This window comes from Myotis nattereri (assembly GCF_964212035.1).
Source record: "Myotis nattereri genome assembly, chromosome: 7".
In the NCBI taxonomy this organism is placed as follows: domain Eukaryota; kingdom Metazoa; phylum Chordata; class Mammalia; order Chiroptera; family Vespertilionidae; genus Myotis; species Myotis nattereri.
The window spans coordinates 70511523-70532724 of record NC_138082.1 but is presented as its reverse complement, the minus strand read 5'-3'; the positions used below and the strand labels follow the sequence as shown (position 1 = coordinate 70532724).

General features: G+C 36.9%; 1 protein-coding gene across 2 annotated transcripts in view; it reads right to left on the bottom strand.

Moving 5' to 3' along the window:
- Window positions 1-21202, bottom strand: part of LRP1B (LDL receptor related protein 1B) — a 1698272-nt gene that overhangs the window by 1457193 nt on the left and 219877 nt on the right. The gene's annotated exons all lie outside the window — the stretch shown is intronic.

The window sequence follows — 21202 nt, the reverse complement described above, 5'->3', positions numbered from 1 at the left end:
AAATACTTCATTACGTGTCCATACACTTACGCATTATATCTTGGGGTCACTGAGAAATAAAACACTTTGAATTTTCTGTAAAATTTTAATCATAAATATATACCTCTGGTAGATAATCTAATAGATCTAAATGTTACTTTTTATGTTATTAAAAAAAAAAGTAGGAGACTTTCGGTGTCATTTATGTCAGGATCCACATCACACACAAAATATGCAAAAGCACTAATAAATATTATGTGTTAAGAAACTTTGCTTAAGGATTTTTTCAAACACTGATAAAATTAAAACCTCAAAAAATGTCCCAATAGATTAGGTCAAAAGAGTTAAATGTCAACAATTTGCTAAAATTTTCCACACGCGTGTGTGTGTGCGAGCACACACACACACATACACTATCTGTATTTACATAACACTAGAAATAGCTACATTCCTGACTCAAAAACAATATTAAAAAATGTTTTAGTGATGAAACTGTACTTATGTGTCATGTTTACTATTCATAAGAACAGCTTGGTTAGTTTAGAGACATATGCTACCTTAGATATGATCACAAGGGTGACCTGATACGGATTTAATATAGTCTCTATTTAACCTCTTCTCTAATAATTTCCAAGCAAGTCATTCCATTTTAGGAAAACTCTAGTTCTAATTCTTCCCTGAAACCATCTTTCTTGAAATTAAACACAATCATTTCAATAACATGCTGTCTTTAGCACTGCGATAAATCCAGCAAAGGTGGCCTCTGTGTATTGGCCCCTAAATTGTTTATTTCTTCACAGCAGGCTGACTCATTAACTCAAAAGCCCGTGTGTACCAAACTAATTTTTTTTTTACAGAATCAATTGTTTTAAAGCCCAAATAAGCAGATTTTTAGACATTTAGAGTGTGACTGTGAAATTATACCCAACATCTGCTAGCCACAGATAAGATAAGCCAGGCACCATAAAGTCTCTAAGCTGATGCTGTTCTCTGGAGCTCTGTGACCCAGAGACTCCCTACTTGCTTCACTCAGATACACAAGCGCCCTCTCTTACTCTGATCCTGCTCCTCCTGGGAATTTCCTTTTCCCCTCCCCATGGGTGGTAACCCCCAGGCCTTAAGCCTCTGGCCAGTCTTCTGCTGGGAGGGACCTGCCTGCCTTGCACACCTGTCAAAGTCTCTGTGTGCTACTGCCACCTCATGGTCTTCTCTGTTGTTGTTCAGCCCCCAAATCTCTCGAAACCCCCACAGGTATGCTCCATGAACATACATGTGTTTAACAGCTATTTTTATTTTAATGGCTATTCCTGTTATTCTGATGTTACCATGAAATGTTTTTTCTTTTTATGTGATGGGCCTTTATATAGTTCAGAACACAAATATCTTATTTCCTCTGAGTCATATTTCCACAGCAAACGTAATAATTACTTCAACTTTTCTGTAGCAGGGCCTCAAATGACATCATTTCATTATAATAGTGATAAGAAAAATAATTATGCCAGGAGAGAGCCACCCACTGTCATGTGGAGTTTGTGGGTTCTTGTCTTGTATGCATGGGTTTTCTCCGGGATTCAGGTTACCTCCCGAAGCTCAAAGATGTGCACATGAGGTGGATCAGTGTATCCACTGCTCCAGTCTGAATGAGTGTGGGGTGTGAGTGAACCTGTTATGGAAGCATGTCCTCCACCCACGTGACCCTGAACTGCAATAAGTTGGTTGGAAAAGTATTATCTTACTTGTGTTTATTAATCTTTCTTAAATATAGGTATAAGGTCACAGTTATTTTATCGTTTAATATTAGAAGTTTTAGGGGGTCTTATTTAAAGTTTGGTGATGATTTTGTGACCAGAAATATGCCAGAGGAATTTGTCTTGTTTATATCAACTAGCCTGTGACAAAATTGTTTTCCTTTTATTTTATTAAAAATATATTTTTATTGATTTTTTACAGAAAGGAAGGGAGAGGGATAGAGAGTTAGAAACATCGATGAGAGAGAAACGTCGATAAGCTGCCTCCTGCACACTCCCTACTGGGGTTGTGCCCACAACCAAGGTACATGCCCTTGACTGGAATCGAACCTGGGACTCTTCAGTCTGCAGGCCGACGCTCTATCCACTGAGCCAAACCAGTTAGGGCAAAATTGCTTTCCTTTTACCTGGTTTCACTTAAAACCAGTTTCCAAGAACCTAGCCACAATGTTAAGTGAGGACTTACAGTACGTATTTGTCAGAGTTTTATGCATTTTATCATTCCGATTGCCATCTCTGCATAAGTCAAAATTCCTTTCAGCGTGATGCCAAAAACTGAATACTCACCCGCAGTATTGGCTTCCAAGTATGGTGGAAACTGGAGCCTCTTATGCACACAGTTGGCCCTTGAACAACTCGGGATTAGGAGCAATGACCATTGGACAGTAGAAAGTCCTCTTATAAAGGCCACTCCCTGCATCTGCTTATTCCGAAGGGGAGGATTTCTATCCATGTTTGCTTGAATCTGTGCATAAAAATCCATGACCCAAAACCCTAAATTGGAAACTCCAGGGATATGGAGTGCCAACTGTGCGCTGCTGAGGAAAATCCAGGTGTAGGTGGACCAGCCCAGTTTCAAACATGCTGCTCCAGGGTGGATTGTAATTGCACCATCATTATGCATTACGCCAACACTAACCTAGGTACTAATACTATGAAATTAGCCACGCCTAGCAAATATGCCATTTGTACATTTGGTCAGTATCATTTGTTAGTGGTTAGAAAATTTAGAGTTCATTTGCTCAATAAAGATCAACAGTGTCACAGTGAAAAGGGGAGACTTCTGGTTGAAATGAAAACTCAGGTTGTGGATTAATCACCTAACAAACCACGGGTCGATGGGAAGGATAATAGAGTGAAGATACACCTATAGAAGCTGGAAGGAACTCCCAGAAGGTTACTAGATCTGGTTGAATTTGGGGGAGACAGCAAAATGCAGATAAACACAGAAACATCTATGTATATGGAAAAGGCATGGGCTAATAGAAATGAATGAGTGAATGTACATATTTTCTTCTCTCAATCGAAAAAAAAAATTGTGGGTGGATCCTTGCCTGTCCCATGACATTGTGAGGCTATAAAATAGCCGATAGGCCAGCACTGTCAGCTGAGTAAAATTATGAGGATTCCCAAATACCCTCTGATAGAGAACAGGTGACAATTGGTTCAGAAATGGCTCCTAGGATTTCCCCCCTACCTCACCCCAGCAGAAGCCAAACTTTTGTAAGCTACAACCAGAGAAGACCCTGCTTGTGAAAAGAAAAGGCAGAGATTGAGGTAGAGAAAGTTCCCAGTAAGGACAGGGTTACCCATTGAGAACAAAGTGGTTATAAAGCCAAATGTATATTACTTAGAGTCAAGAACCCTTTCCTCCTAGACCTACCAATAAGGTCACAAGCCTAGGCTTTTGTCCATTGTCTCAGATCCACATTAAATTCCCAGGAATATGAGGTTATAAAGTAATATTTGAATAGGGCAGTGTTTAAAAAAAAAGATAAAGAAACAGAGCAAGTAGAACATGCAAATCTAAATGGATCAAAGGTAAAATAATAATAAATAAGCATAATGTATATCTTCAAAAAGATAAAAGAAGGTGTTAACAAGAAAATGTTGTGTTATACATAAAAAAGTTGTCATTATAAAGAAAATCCCATTAGAAATACTGAATATGAAAATTGAATAGCCAAATAATCAAATACGCTAGATAAACGAATACCACAGATACAGCAAAAGAATGAATTGTAGAGAGTAGTGTCAGATTAAAAAATATCAGAAAAGAATAAAGATGTGAAAAATTAGCCCTAACTGGTTTGGCTCAGTGTATAGAGTGTCGGCCTGCAGACTGAAGGGTCCCAGGTTCGATTCCAGTCAAGGGCATGTACCTTGGTTGCGGGCACATCCCCAGTGGGGGGTGTGCAGGAGGCAACTGATCGATGTTTCTCTCTCATCAATGTTTCTAACCTCTCTATCCCTCTCCTTTCCTCTCTGTAAAAAAAAAGCAATTAAAAAAAGATGTGGAAAATTGAAATATTTCTGACTAAAGTTAATTAATTTAAATGAAAAGTTAATACTTCTAATATACACATTTATTACAAATAGTAATGTGCATATTATACTGAAATGTAACTTGCACAATGTAATATTCACACCTAACTTTATGATAAAGACAGATGAAGGAAAACGAGAAATGGGGTTGTAAGAGAAAAATTAACAGAAAAATCTTGAATTAAAGAATGATAAAAATATTCCATAAACTGAAGATCTTGATGAACTCAAGTTCTTTGCACCAGGGTCAAAATAGTGTAAAAGTGATGAAATTCAACTGTTAGAAGCCATCATACATTATCTTCTTTCTAAACCCAAGGAATCCTATTGAAAACTAGGAAATTTCCTGAAATACAGATGTAGTGTATTTTCAGCAAACTACAAGTAACCTCTGCTTTTGCTTTGTTGATATGCAGACTCACAATTAGTTGTAAAGAAAATTTTACATTCTCGAATAAAATGTGGAGGTTAATTTTTCTGGAACATCATTGTAAATCTCTTCAGGAACTGGCCCAAGATGAAGCATAACACCTCCCCTTTATAGAATACTAAGTCTTTACTTCTAGTTAAAGACTTCTGTTAGTTCTACAGAATTCTTCTCCTTAGCAATGATCACAACAGACAGGAATATAGTGAGAAACCCAATTAAAAAGATGCTAGTGCCTATTTGCAGTATATTAACCACTATCTACCTCTACAGCTCTGAGTCTGAAATGTTTCCAGTTACCAAATTTACTCTGCTCTCTACTGTCACCATTACATAATTCATTTGCTAAGCAAATCTGTTTGTTTTTTTTTACAGTATTCAGGTAAAATTTAGCACAACTAGCATCTTAAATCCCAGAACACAATTTAGTGCACCTGAAAGTATGTGTCTTTAGTAGAAAAATGATGCAACATTGTTTGAAGTAGCGAGAAAGCAATAAATAACCAATATGTCTATTGATAGGTGAGTAGTAAAAGAAAAGAATAAATTCTACCTAAATATTAGAAATAATAAACATTATGCATTATGCATGAATTAATATGAAAATATGTCCATGTCATTTTATTTAATGAAAGAAGGAAAGCATATAGAATATGGTTCCATTATTATTTTTTTAAACAATAAAGGATAAAGAAAACCCTATATTCCTGTATTTACGTTTACGACCAAAGTAAAATATATGGTAAAATCTATATATATGGTAAAATCTATATATATAAAAGCCTAAGCGACCATTACAACAGAACAACCAGAACCACCAGAATGACTGGTTGACCAGTTGCTATGATGCACAATGACCACCAGGGGGCAGACACTCTAAGCAGGAGCTCCCCCTGGTGGTCAGTGCTCTCCCATAGTGGGAGTGCAGCTCAGCCCAAAGCCAGGCTCACAGCTGGTGAGCACAACTGTGGCAGCAGGAGCCTCTCCCGACTTCGTGGCAGTGCTACTGAGCTGCTGTGGCAGGCGCAGAGGGCTGGGATGAGTGTGAGCAGCTGCACGGGCTCCTCCCTGGACCCCTGCCACTTGGCACACTGATACATCCTCCAAGGGGTCCTGGATTGTGAGAGGCTGCAGGCCAGGCTAAGAGACAATCGCTCCACCCCCATGCACGAATCCATGTACCAGGCCTCTAGTAGACAATAAAATATTATTGGAAACTTTCAGGAAGAGAGAATAAATTATTATTATTTCCTTATACACTTCTGTATTACTTGATATGTTACAATGAATATGTGTTGCTTAAAAAAAAACTTTATGTCAAAATATATGTTTAGTTTTATGGTATATAAAAACAACCCAACTGTTCAAATATATAACAAACTAGTTGCTCAGTGCACAAAATTCATGCACGGGGGGGGGGGGAGGGCGGTGTCCTTCAGCCCAGCCTTCACCCTCTCCAAACTGGGACCCCTCAGGGGATGTCTAAGGATCTGGTATATCCTTAGGAACGGGCCTAAACTAGCAGTTGGACACAATCCAGGACTGTTGGCTCCTAACCACTCACCTGCCTGCCTGCCTGATCACCCCTAACCACTCTGCGTGCTGGTCTTCTCGCCCTCAACTGCTCCCCCTTGCTGATCTGATCACCCCCAACTGCCCCCCGCTACTTGCTTGCCCCCAACTGCCCCCCCACTGGCCTGATCCCTCTAACTGCTCTCCCCTGCCAGCCTGATCCCCCTAACTGCTCTCCCCTGCCAGCCCAGTGGTTCTCAAACTTCTGGCCCTTTAAATACAGTTCCTCATGTTGTGACCCAACCATAAAATTACTTTTGTTGCTACTTCATAACTGTAATGCTGCTACTGTTATGAATCGTAATGTAAATATCTGATATGCAGGATGGTCTTAGGTGACCCCTGTGAAAGGGTCATTCAACCACTAAAAGGGTTGCGACCCACAGGTTGAGAACTGCTGTGCTAGCCTGATTGTCCTAACTGCTCTTCCCTGCTGGCCTGATCATCCCAACTGCCTCTGCCTTGGTGTCGCCACCATGGCTTTGTCCAGAAGGATTCTGGTCTAATTAGCATATTATCCTTTTATTAGTATAGATAGAGGCCAGGTGCACGGGTGGGAGCCAGCTGGTCTGCCCTGAAAGGGGTCCCGGATCAGGGTGAGGGTCCCCTTGGGGGGGCAGGGTGGCCTGAGCCGGGGGGCAGGGCAGCCTGGGCAATGGCCTGGGGGTCGTTTTCAGGCCAGCCAAGCCCCTGGTTTTGTCCGGAAGGACGTCCAGAAGGTCTCCGAAAGGTCTCCTGGTCTAATTAGCATATTACTCTTTTATTAGTATAGATATTGAGAAAAGAAAAGCTATTGCCATCCTGATCTTTTTTTGTATATGCATTCAGTACTGAGTGATATTTTTGGTTGTTTTGAAAGGCAGAGGCAGGGAAAAGAGAGAAAAAAAGAAACTAGATAACCTTCAAATATTTGGGAGCTACTATGAGGGCATATTCTTTTAAAAATTCACTCTTTGTGAAATTTAATAACATCCATTTCACAAACCACAGAATTTTCTTATCTCACAAATCAATTTTATTCTATTACACTGGTGAATTTGTTTCTTTTTGTGAATTGGTTGTTCCATTTTAACTGTTGGCCTTCTAATAAAAGGGAAAAACAGGTATTAGAAGTATAGAAAATAGTCAACATAATAGCCCTTACTTATCACCAAACCTCTTCTTTTCAGATTCCCCCATGCCTCAGTGACCACAAGCCATCACCACTGAATTAGCCCTGACAAGCCTATCCAACACCCTGTTCTTTCAAGGATAAATTGCTGAAGATATAATAATGAATAGTTCTAATAAGATCGTCACCCATTTTCCTGCAATCTCATGCAGAGACTTTGAAATCCAAATCAGACATCACAACTCATTATACCTAAGACATAGGGCAATTGATTGTGATGAGCCATTTAAAAATGGTAATCATCATCAAGCTTTAAAAAGATAAATACAACTGTTTAAATAAATGTCCTCTATGAATATTTGTGTACTTATATAAGTAAACCAATAAAAATAAATCTGTTAGTATATTGCAGTGATTATATATATATATAATCATGCATATGGATATGTCTACATGCATATGGAGTTTGGCTTTTCTTAGAATTAAGTGAGATCATACAGTATTTAAAAATTTAAAATTCTTTGACTTTTTTCACTTAGCATAACACGCTCATGATAAATTCATGTTGTCCTAAATGACAGGATGTCCTTTCTTTTTTATGGCCATAATACCACATCATCCATCAATGGACGCTTAGGTTGTTTCCATGTCCTGGCTATTGTGGTTCCTGCTTCAATGAAAATGAGACTGCATATCTCCTCAAGATAGTGATTCCATTTCCTTTGGAAATATACCCAGATGCGGGACTGGCTGATCATACGGTAGTTCTATTGTTTCCCATAGTGGTTGTGCCAATTTACGTTTCCACCAACGGTGTGCAAGGGTATTCTTTTCTTTATATCCTCACCAATGCTTATCTCCGCTCTTTTTAAAAATAGCCATTTTAACAGATTTAAGGAGATACCTTATTGTGGTTTTGATTTTCACTACCCTAATGATTAGGTATGTGAATATAATTTCATATACTTGTTGGACATTTGTATATCTTCAGAAAATGTTTATTCACTTCCTCCCTCTGCCCATTTTAAAATCAAATTATGTGTGGGTTTGTTTTTGTTATTGGATATTAGTTCCGTATCTTTGTTTTGTTGTTGTTAATCCTCACCTGAGGGTATTTTTCCATAAGGAGACTGGAAGAGAGAGAGAAAGACAGAGAGAAACATTGATGTGAGAGAAACACATCGATTGGTTGCCTCCTGCGCTAGCCCCAACGAGGGCTCAGGCTGGGGAGGAGCTGGCATCCAAGGTACATGGCCTTGACCAGAATTGAACCCAGGACCCTTTGGTCCACAGGCCGACACTCTATCCACTGAGCCAAACCTAGTCCCTTATCTGACATATGGTTTGCAATGATTGCTTCCACTCCATAGGTTACCTCTTTATTCTGTTGATTGTTTCGATTGTTGTAATGAAGTTTTTCAGTTTGATGTAGTCCCACTTTTTTGTTATTTGAGCTTTTTATTTATATCCAAAAAAAAACTTCCAAGAAAAATGTCAAGGAGCTCTTTTCCTTTGTTTTCTTCTAGGACTTTTAACATTTCAGGACTTACATTTAAAGTTTTATTTTGAGTTGATTTTTATTAGTAGTGTAAGATAGTGGTTCAGTTTCCCTCTGTGACATGTTAATATCCAGTTTTCACAACACCATTTATTAAAAATATTGTATTTTTTCCTATTGTGTATTCTTGGCTACCTTTTGAAATATTAGTTGACTGTATACGTGTGAGTTTGTTCCTGGACTCTCAGTTATATTCCATTAGTCTATGTGTCTGTTTCTATGCTAATACCATAGTGGTTTATGGACATAGCTTTGTAGTATAGTTTGAAATCTGGAAGTGTGAAGCCATCAGCTTTGTCTTCTTTAACAGAATTGCTTTGACTTTTCAGGATCCTTTGTAGAGTCACACAAATTTTAGAATCTTTTTTTTCCTGCTTCTGTAAAAATGCCACTGGGATTTTGGTAGGGATTGCATTAAATCTATAGATGGTTTGGTAGTATGAACATTTTAACACTATTAATTCTTCCAGTTCATGAAAGGGGTTATATTTCTATTTATTTGTGTCTTCTTCAATTTCTTTTATAAATGCCCTATAGTTTTCAATGCTCAGATCTTTCACCTCCTTCTTTAAAGTTAGTATTTTATTGCTTTTGAAGCTATTGTAGATCAATTATTTTATTTATTTCACTTACAAATATTTCCCATTGTTAGTGTATAGATATGCAATTGATATTTATGTTGACATTGTATCCTTTATATTATAGAATTTGTTCATTAGTTCTGAAGATTGTTGGTGGAGTTTTGGAATTTTCTCTATGTAAGATCATGTCATCTGCAAACAGAGACAGCTTTACGTTTTACTTTCCAGGCTTTTACTTTTTTTCTTGCATAATTGCTCTATTATAACTTTTATTACTAGGTTGAATAGGAGTGTTGAGGGTGGGCAACCTTGTCTTGTTCCTAATTCTGGAGAAAAAAGCTTTTAGCTCTTCACCATTGAGTATGATGTTAGCTGTAAGTTTCTCACGCATGGCCGTTATTATGTTGAAGTATATTTCTTCTACACCAATTTGTTGAAAGCTTTTATCATGAAAGGATATTGAATTTCATCAAATGTGTTTTTCTACAAATATTTAGAGGATCAGTTATTTTTACCCTTTTATTCTTTTAATGTGGTGTATTACATTTATTGATTTATACGTGTTGAATCATCCTTGCATCTCAGAGATAAATCCCACTTAATCATTCTGTATAATCCACTTAATGTGCTACTTATTTTAGATTACTAGAATGTTGTAGAGGATTTTTGCATATATAATGATCAGGGATATTGGCCTGTAGCTTTTTTATCCTTATAATGTCCTTATATGGCTTTGGTATTAGGGTAATGAGTAAACTTAATGAATTTGGTAGTGTGCCTTCTTCAATTTTTTGGAAGATTTGGAGGAGTGATATTAATTCTTCTTTAAGTATTGATATTATTCGCTAGTGAAGCCATCTGGTCCTGGGCATTCTTTATTGGGAGGGTTTTGATTATGACTTCATTCTCCTTAGTAATTATTAGTCTGTTCAGGTTTTCCATTTCTTTATGATTAAGTCTCCTTGTCTTCTAGGTTATCCAGTTCATTGATATTATTCATAGAAGCCTCTTATGAACCTTTGTATTTCTGTGATATTAGCTGCAATGCCTCCTCTTTCATTTACAACTTTAATTCAACCTTCTCTTTTTCTTGGTTAGTCTAGCTATAAGTTTTTCAGTTTCATTGATTTATTTTCCTGCTGTCTTCTAGTCTCTATGTCACTTATTTCAACTCCAATCTATATTACTTCCTTCTCTCTGCTAACTATGAATTTAGCTTTTATTCTTTTTCTAATTTTTTGAGGTATAAAGTTAGGTTGTTTATATGGCCTTGCATAAGTTGTATTGTGTTTTGTATTTGTTTTTAAATAACTTACATCTGAATATCATTTGACAGTTTATAGAAATGCTTTTAATTTTAACTCATTTTGTTAGGATATGTAAGTATCTAGTGATTTATTTATTCTATGTGAATTTTGATTATGAAATAAATCACAGGAATCTTTAATAATTACTTCACAGATGAGAATTTTGATAGAGAAATAAACAGTCCCAATTTTTTTGTCTTTATCTTCTTCTTTTTCAACCTTTGTACTCATCTATACCTAATTAATCTGTTTGTGTTTAGAAATAAGTTCTCTAAGAAACTTAGGTAACTTTCCTCTTGGAAAATATACCTTGTTAAAGGTTTCAAATTGTACTTAATGTCAATTTTTGCTTCTGTGAGTACCTTAAATGATTTCTTAGCATCATGATCCAATGCTCTTCCTCATTCTATTATTATTTTTATTTTAAATTTTTTACCAAACCCTCTCCACTGTGTAGCACTTGGGTCAAATATTGCCATAAGTGTGAGTGTGATCTTTGTTTCAAGCTCTCTCTCTCTCTCTCTCTCTCTCTCTCTCTCTCTCTCTCTCTCTCATCCCTCTTTTTTTTAAACTTCAATAATAGTCATTGTTAATGTCAACCATGTGGCCATTTAATCATATATAACTTGATGGAATGGAAACAATCATGGAAGTTAGACTCAGAGTAGAAGTTCCAAACATTGTTAGTGGCAATGAATAAGAAATAGGGGATGACAATGAGAAATAGTAGGGATATAGACTTGTCAGAACTCAGACATGAATTAAGTGTGCAAGGAGAAAAAAATAAGTTGAAGTTTTTGTCACTGGCAATTGGTTAATGATGTTATCATCTAAGAAGACCAGGGTGAATGAACAAAAGTAAAGTTTTACATGTGATCATTTCTATAACCTATTAGATCATACATGTGTGAATGTATTTTATATTCTTAGTCTTGAATGGCTATGTATACATCACAGATATTCCATAAATTCTGGTTTCATTAAAATACAAATGCCAAAAATAAACAGAGAGATTGGTCATTAATATTTTGTCAGTCCTATACTTAGAACATTATGGATTCATGTTTATAAATGTGAAAATTTATAACGGTCACATAAACTTCCACTTGTCTTTTAAACATTTTTAATTAGTTCTATCCTTTCTAATGATACAATTTTACTCCTAATGTTGACATTATCAAGATTTATAAATTGAGAACATATGTGAGAACTCATCTATGTTGATAGAATCCTGTGATCCTGTCTTTCATCCAATCCCTAAGAGCCCAAGCAAATATTCAAACTTCAACATCTAGTGTGTAAGTGCATAAAACATTATTTCAGGAAGCTATATTCTTTCAATAGCAAATCACTTCCCTTAGAAGCTCCAAAATCATTTCCAGATTTAACATGCCTTTATAATTTCTGATTCTTGTAAGGTAGTCTTACTTTACATGTTAAAATGAAAGGAACTACATTTTAATGGCATTCTTTATGTGTACATATAAAAATTTTTAGTAATCACACTTGTCTTGAGTCCTTTAAAAAATGAGATTCTATGCTTAAAAGATACATGTTTTATTTTAAAAAGAAGCTTTCTTATAGAAAATTTATATGTGTAGATTATCTATAAAATATTTTTTGAAATCTGAAGATTCTAATACTTAAAAAAAATGTTTGAATTAAAGGTTTATATATGTCTGTGAATAAAATGTATATGTGTGTTCACATACTGAAGAATATAGTCTCAAAGAAGTGATATCTTTTGCAACACTGTATTGATTTATGTTTTATTTTTCTTTCTATTTTTTCAATTTATATATCTTATCATTACAAATATATGTATATAGTCACTACTATATCTTAGAAATATACTTTGCACTTTTAAACATCCACTTATCAACAGCCTCTCACCAAGTATAAATTAAATAATTTAAATTATGTTCATTTATCTATTAAAATAAATGTTCCTGCTTTTAAAAAAAATATCATCTAATTCAACATCAAGCAAATATCATGTCCAAAAATTGTATGGTACTTGTGTTCCTTTGGCTGGCTTATTTCATTTAGTATAATACCTCCTACATCTATCTATGCTGTTGCAAATGGTAAGATTTCATCCCTGCCGAAACCGGTTTGGCTCAGTGGATAGAGCGTCGGCCTGCGGACTGAAAGGTCCCAGGTTCGATTCCGGTCAAGGGCATGTATCTGGGTTGTGGGCACATCCCCAGTGGGAGATATGCAGGAGGCAGCTGGTCGATGTTTCTCTCTCATCAATGTTTCTGACTATCTCTCGCCCTTCCTCTCTGTAAAAAATCAATAAAATATATTTAAAAAAAAAAAGATTTCATCCCTTTTTATGACCAAGTAATATTCCATTGTATATATGTACCACAACTTTTTTATCCACTCATCTATTGATGAACACTTGGGTTACTTAAATATCTTGGCGATTGTAAAAAATACTGCAGTGAACATAAGGGTGCATACATTCTTTCAAATCTGTGTTTTGTTTTTTTCCCAGTACATAACCAGAAGTGGAGTTGCTGGGTCATAAGGCAGTTCCATTTTTAATTTTACAAGGAGCCTCCATACTGTTTTATATAGTTGCTGCACCAATCTACATTCCCACAAACAGTGCACAACGGGTTCGTTTTCTCCACATCTTCACTTATCACTTGTGGATTTGATGGTAGCCGTCCTGACAGGTGTGAGGAGATATCTCATTATAGTTTTAATTTGCATTTCTCTGATAATTAGTGAACTAAAGAAAAATAGGAGATATAAATAAATAGAAGTGACTACAAATTTCTAAGAGAATTGTTGCTTTGTTACTACATACAAATGTATATATGTAAAATGTATGCACATATGCACATAAAAATATGCATATATCAATTTCAGATTTTTCTGCCAAAGCAAAAATTTAGTTGCCCCTATTGGAATTCAGACCTCAAATGATAGTGATGTAGGAGCAGACATTTTATAAAGAGTAATTATATATACTCTTTTTATTTATATTTTTAATTTTATTTATTTATTGGCTTTAGAGAGAGAGAAAGGGAAGAGAAATATCAATCTGCTGTTCCACTTATTAAAACATCCATAGCTTGCTTCTTGTATGTGCCCTGACCAGGAGCTTAACCCACAACATTGGTGTATCAGGGTGATGCTATAACTAACTGAGCTATCCATCCAGGGCTATCTAACATTTTTTTCAAAATAACATTTTTAATGATCGTTAATCATGGATTAAGATCTACTTGATTAAAAATAGAAAGAAAGCTCCAGAAATGTGGTTAGCTATTTGCTCAAGAAAAGCAAAACCACCTTTTAGGCATTTTTGTGTTTAAACAGCCATTTCTTTCCATGCACTTAATCTCTAGCATTGGTAACATAACCAATTTAAGAAAAGAACTGTTTCATCTGTGAAGTGTCAACTAAGTAAAGTAAATTTGGGCATGGTTTTTAAAAGTGTTTTAGTTTGCAAAATAGTTTGTGATTAGCTACTGATAGGAAAAAGTCCTCTGTGAGAATTCTATGACAACTTATGTTAAGGAGGCTTATTTAATGCTAAGAAGCAGAATTACAGGGTTTAATGTACAGCTCTAAGTGATGGGTGGAAGGGGAGCAGGGGAATAGATAAATGACTTTGAAATGAGATTGAGTTTTCCCTTTTTATTCAAAGAACAAAGATATAGTTATATTAATTGATTGGTGTCTATTTTATAGCCTTTAAAATAGAGGATAATTCATCTTGATTCTGTAATTACCAGTTATATAAACAGCAGATGACAAGTCTGACAAGCAGGCTTTTTCAACAATGACTAGATACTACATTGGAAAATGTGTTCAATTAATACATGAAGGTTATGCCACTTGATAAACTATTTCCTTTTTAATAGGACATATCATCTAAATTCATATGCTAATTTGAAAATGTCTCTATTGTTTTTTGAACTAAACTTGACTGATCAATAAAAAATATTTGCCAAAACATTCTAAAGGAGACAACTGGATGTTTCCTTCTGGATAAGAACTGACTTGTTTCTTGGAATAGAAGATTGTGTTCTTGATTGTAAGATTATATAATTATAAAATAAGAGGTTCATGAATCACATGAAGACAGTGCTACTGACTTAATGACAATACTGCTCTGGACTTAATGTTGAGTTAAAATCAACCCATCTGATTTCCATAAAACACAGGGTTATAGGAGAGAAATCCATAAACCCATTTTTGCCTTACCCAGAGATCAAAGAAGATTGCTCTAATCTTGCATCTGATTCTCACTGTCTAGACTACACAATGTCCTGGAAATGACCCCGTTGAAACCAGCAGGAGACTGTTTAACTTTCTTTCCTTTTATACTTTAGCCTAGGGTCAGGAAGACCTGAGCTGCTCAATATTCCTATCACATTAATGGCACAATTATCACATAGGGATCAACTTCACGCAGCTAATTCAGACATGTTTCTGGAAGCAATTTCTGGCTCTGCTGGGCAAAGCAATCTACTAGGTCATTTGTAATCTCTGCAAACCTAGTGGAAAAAGTGTAGACTTTAGACTTCTTGAGTATAAATGTTGGCTCCCTATTTGTTTGTAAAGTAACCTTGGAAAATCACTTAATATCTTTGAGTCTCTCGATTGGGAGATAATAGCTTCTATCTGATAGTAAAATAGTAAAGATTTATGAAAAAAAAACATGGAAACAAACTATTAGAGTGTTTCCTACATGGTAGGCATTAAGTAAGTAGAAATTATTATCAAGTACAATATTTCGCTCATTCCTTTTTATATACAAAGCTAGAGGCTCAGTGCACAGATTTGTGCACTGGTAGGGTCCCTCAGCCTGGCCTGCACCCTCTCACAATCCAGGGCCCCTCGGGAGATGTCAGACTTCCAGGGATCGGGCCAAAACTGGCAGTCTGACATCCCCCGAGGAATGTAGTAGTGCCTGAAGCGGCAGGCTGCCGGGGAGGAGCCCGAGCCCAGGCACCACTCTGCTCCCGCTCATCCGGTTCCGCTGCACCTGCTGCTGCCACAGCTCAGTAGCACTGCCATGGAGGTGGGAAAAGCTTGTGCCGCAGCAGCTGCAGCAGCTGCACTCACCAGCAGTGAGCCGAGCATCTGACACCCGTCAGTCAGTTGAGCTATGCTTCCTCTGTGGGAGTGCACTGACCACTAGGGGGGCAGCTCCTGCATTGAGCGTCTGCCCCCTGGTGGTCAGTGCACATCATAGCGACCAGTCAAACAATTGACCGGTCAGCCGGTCAAATGGTCAAACGATCATTTAAGGTTTTATATACATAGATAGTCAACATCTAAATAATTTCTTTACTCTGTCACATTGAATGTTGCCTCAAAAAGCATTTAACAACTAAATATATGAAAAGTGTTAAAATGTGAGTCATTCTTAAAATTATCAGAAATGCTACTGACTCTTCTGATGAGAAACCAGATAACTATAGTGTCCAAGTGATAGAAGTAAGTGAAGAAGTTACTGTTGCTTGTTTTTTTGTTTGTTTGTTTGTTTTCTGTTCATATTTACAAATGTCTCCACAGCTTTTGGTTTTGTGACTTGCTAAGTGCATGTATTGATGTATTGGTCATTATATTCTCTTCCCTGAGGGTGAAGGTATAACTCCTTTCTCCTCTATTGTATCCATGGGAACAGTTCTTAAAACTGCACAAGATTCCATACCTGCAAACTCTGAAGAAATCAAATAAGTCAAATAATAACAAAAATCCAAAATCGGTTTCACTTCTTAACTATCACCAATTCCCACCTTTTAGTCTACACACCCAACTTTCTACACAGTTCATAGAATACTTTAGCAAATGTCTTAAGGCTTAATTTGATAACCCACATTGGTATTCTACTTTGAAGCAGGATTTAAATATTTTTCTTTATTTTATTGACAATTTGAGAATATATAAGTGATGGTGATACCTGCTTTGGAATTAACATGTATTTCTGTTGAACATATAATTTCATTTACTTCTAGTAAATATTTCCTGAGTAGTGAGTTATATCATCAATAACCTTGTTCAATACAAAGAATGTTCTAAGTCCATATAGTGATGTAACTAACAACATGAACTAATTTTTTTCTCAGAATTCCTTACTGTGAAGGTAATAAAATAGAAGTATACATGATGGATATCAGGTTCAGAGAAATGGTCACATTTTTCAAGATTTAGAGAGCAGATTATTTTGTTGTTGTTTATTATTACTTTCATTGTTATTTACTAATTTAGGATGACAACCTTTGCCTCTTTGACTAATTCATAAGCCCCTTAGAGGTAGGGGCTTTAAGTATGCTATGTATTCAATAAATGGTTATTGATTGATTCCTAATAAGTTGTAGAGCAAAATATATTTAGAAGGAAAGGTATGACTCTTTTCTATAATATATCAAATCATATATTAACTTGATAGCAAATTATTATAAAGTTATCATCACATGGGTAAACATCCTGACTTTTGTGAATAAGAATCTATTGAAACAACCATCTTCAGGACCATTTCATGTATCTCTTAGTCTAAATTTCATAAGACAAAAGTTTTGAATTTTTAAAAAGGAAACCACATTTCAACAAAAGTTTGTCTCCACACATTTATCTCCATTTTTCAAATGAGTCTTTTATTTTTTTAGAGCGAAACCTATCCAGATTTTGCTCATTAATAAATACATTCTTATTGTGTGGTAGACATTTATTGATTTTTCTACTCATGAGTGGTAGGTGTCCAGTAGAGGTATCCTAATCAGTGGCATGCTTCCCTAGGTTCCTTTGTAATCTACTTTTTCAAACTTTCAATTAGTTTTCTGAGCTATCCTTCCAATAAATTCCTTTTCTGCTTTAATTAACTGGAGTAGTTTTCAATTGTTGCAAGCACGAACTCTGAAAAATACATATGGCGGTCTGATCATGCTATTGAGTCTTTTCTAAATTTGCCTGAAAGGGCTGATGGTAAAATCATAAATCTTTCTTGAGTTCTGCTTGCCACCTGCCGGGGTCCAAGCCCAGCAGGTCCAGGGGTCCCCAAAGGCGTAGACGGAGTCGGCGAAGAAGGAAGGATACAGAGACAGTGTTCAGTTGATCAGCAGCCTAGCCAGGATCTCTAGCCAGGATCTCCAGCCAAGTTCTGGTCTGGATCTCCAGCGAAGTTCTGGTTAGCCAGGTTCTGTGTCCATGTTGTCTTGCTAGGTTCTCCAGGTTCTCCAGCCAGGCTCTGTAGCCATGTTCCCTCGCTAGGTTCTCCAGCCAGGTTCTGTCCAGGTTCTCCAGCCAGGTTCAGTCACCAGGTTCTAGTCAGGTTCTCTTGCCAATTTCTGTAGTCAGGTTCAGTCCAGGATCTTTTGCCATGTTCTCTCGCTAGGTTCTGTCTCTAGGTTCTGAGGCCAGTTTCTGTCCAGGATCTTTTGCCATGTTCTCTCCAGCGAAGTTCTTCTGTCCCTAGAGAACGTTCTGTGTAGGTTCTGTGCCTAGGTTCTGTCTCTCTCTCTGTCCTGTCTTCTTACATCTGTATTTATGCCAGTTGATTCCATAGTGCCAAGAAGGTGAGCAAACATATTAAGAACAGTATGCCATATATGCCAGGTCCCTTGAAACAGCAAGGATGGACCGGCTCCCGACAGCCACCAATATTTGAGGCATCTGCATTTCCTCATCCTTCTTTCCATGCTGTGACCTGACAAAAGCTACCTTGTCTTTCACACCACTAGTCAAACTGAAATTCCAGCTTCGTTTTATAAAAATCAAACAACCAAAAAACACACAGCACTGCTATATTCTAGTTATTGATTTGCTACAGTACATCTTTTAGGTAATTTTCTCTCCTCTTCCTGTTCGCAGCTACCTAAGTTCAGCTCACTACAGAGCCGCCATGCTATCATCCATTCTCCTCAAAGGCTGCAGGGGAGCAATTCTGTCTTACACAAAAAAGTAAGTGACTTCTAGTTCAGGAGCCCAGATACACTCTGACTTGCCACGAGGTGATATTTTCTCCATCATACAATTTAAGAAAAAAATAGCATTCAAATCATTTTTAGACTCTACCCGTTTCAAAGTTTTTAATATGCACTTAGACTTAATAAGTCCTCTTCTCATTTATAAATAAGGTTCTTAATGCAGAGGTTTCATTTTATTTTATTTTTTTTTTAGTGATGGAATCTCTGTATTGTAAGTTTTGTGTATAGAGGGTGTACGCAAGTATTTTAAAATAATATTATAGCTTTGAAACACATAAGAAGCACACCTTTAGAAATGATTTGGGCTTGTGGGAGTTGATGAAAATCAACTAGTCTTTGAAGCAACAGATGTTATTGGCTGAACATGTATATTTTACAGTTTTTAGTGCTTATATTACTCTTTAATAAATTATTTTGAAAATAATGTACAGGCATAATGTACGGTTTCCATGCTGTGCATATCTAAAAACAGAGTTTCTGAATAAACATATTGATATCTGATGGCACAATCATATAACTCAGAGCTCATATCTGTTTCTAGATATGGCTTTAACACAATGTCTCAGAACTTGGCATCTTGGAAACATGATATTTTCATGAAATCTTTCAGTCTAAGATGGCTGAATTTATGTCTTGAATGGAAACAAAATTAAGATATACAAATTGAAGAAGAGGTAGGAGAAGATCACTGTGATAAGTAAATGCACTATTTGGGGCCTCAGAGATTCTTGATCCAGAACCAAAATATGTCAGGATTGACTGTGGTTTAACTTTATTATCGGCCTATAATAGCTTGGACTGGTATAGCCCTGAAATCTCCCTTATCCCATATTGTTAACCTTATCTTAATAAGAAAGCATATTCCAAGGACTGTTGAAAAATAGAAAGCTGTCTTAGAGTGTTTATAGTTTGGTTAATTTTTGCCTAACCTACATTTCTGTTAAGCCACATGTTGAAATTCTCCAAAATTACCCAGTATTTGAAAATACATATTTAGGAAGAGGTTCGGAGGTAAAGACTTATTCTTTACCAAATGTTTACTCACATACCAACAAATAGTGTCAAGTTTAAGATTTTTAGGGCTCATTTTCAATCCCAAACAATAAATACATCTTCATTTTGGTGTACTATCACTTCTGAGAAAATAACAACTTCAATAATATAAACACACAACACATGCACAAAAAATCGCATAAATGTATCTCATTGGCAACCATACCTTTCAAAGTTTATATTATTAAATTTCATTTGATGTCACAGTGGAGAAATCAATCACATCTATAATATATATATATATATATATATATATATATATATATATATATATGGCTAAGTGACCAGTCATATGTCCGTCCGACTGTCTGACCGACCAACCAGCCGGTACATATGAAAATGTACCAATTTAAAAATACTAGTAAACGTTGACTCGCTCACGCATGATGCATATAAAGCTCTCTCTGGCACCAATCGCACGTATGTGTTTTGTTCTGTCATTGTCAATCATAAATTTGGTTGTTTGTGTTGACATTCAACATGAACTACATCGTGATTTATTCATCGACTGTCTGACCAACTGACCAGCCAGTACATATGACGCGCACTGGCAATTTAAAAATAAATGTTGACTCTCACGTGCATAATACATATAAAGCTCTTGCTGGTGCCAATCACACGCGTGTTTTAATTTTATAATATTATCTTCTATATATATACAAAAGCCAAGTGACCGGAACGATGGAAAAACCAGAATGACCAGAACGACCAGTTGCTATGACATGCACTACAGTGGCCAACTGGCCCGATTAGAGCCCTGATTGCCCACCCCCTGCAACCTCCTGTCCCTTCTCTGCCATCGGCCCAGCCCGATAGCCCCCATTGGGGCAGGCCAGCCAGACCCCACCCATGCACAAATTTGTGCACTGGGCCTCTAGTCTATATATATAAAAGCCTAAGTGACCATTTGACCGGTTGACCATTCGATCAGTCACTAGGAAACACACTGACCACAGGGGGCAGATACTCAATGCAGGAGGCAACCCCTGGTGGTTAGTAAGCTCCCACAGCAGGAGCACCACTCAGCTGATCAACAGGCACCAGACAGTGGATTCACGGCTGGCAAGTGCCACTGCAGCAGTGTGAGCCTCTCCTACGGACTCTCCCCCTGAGTGCCTCTCATCCATCCATACCAGGACTGGCATCAGGACTGGCATCAAGACTGGCTTCAGGACTGACTGGGGGCAAGCCCGCAGCAGCTTCTCAGTCATTGGCGCACCAGTATCACCCTAGGATGGGCGTGCGGAGACTGTGGTGGAGTGGCAGTGAGCCTATTGAGTGGTGGCAGCAGGTGCAGTGGAGCTGGGATGAGCAGAAGTGTCAGGCAGGAGTGCTGGCAGCATTAGATTGCCAGTTTGGGCTCTATCCTAGTAGGCCATGCCAAGGGACACCACCGATTCGTGCACCGAACCTCTAGTATTGCATATACTATTTTGACATGTAATTTTTTGCAGTGACGTATTTATTGCACTAATCTTTCTTCTAATTAATTTCCTTTCAATGTGCATGAATCCGTGCACCAGACCACTAGTATGCATATAAAGTTATATTTAGAACTCTTTGGGCAATTTTTTAAAGATATAACC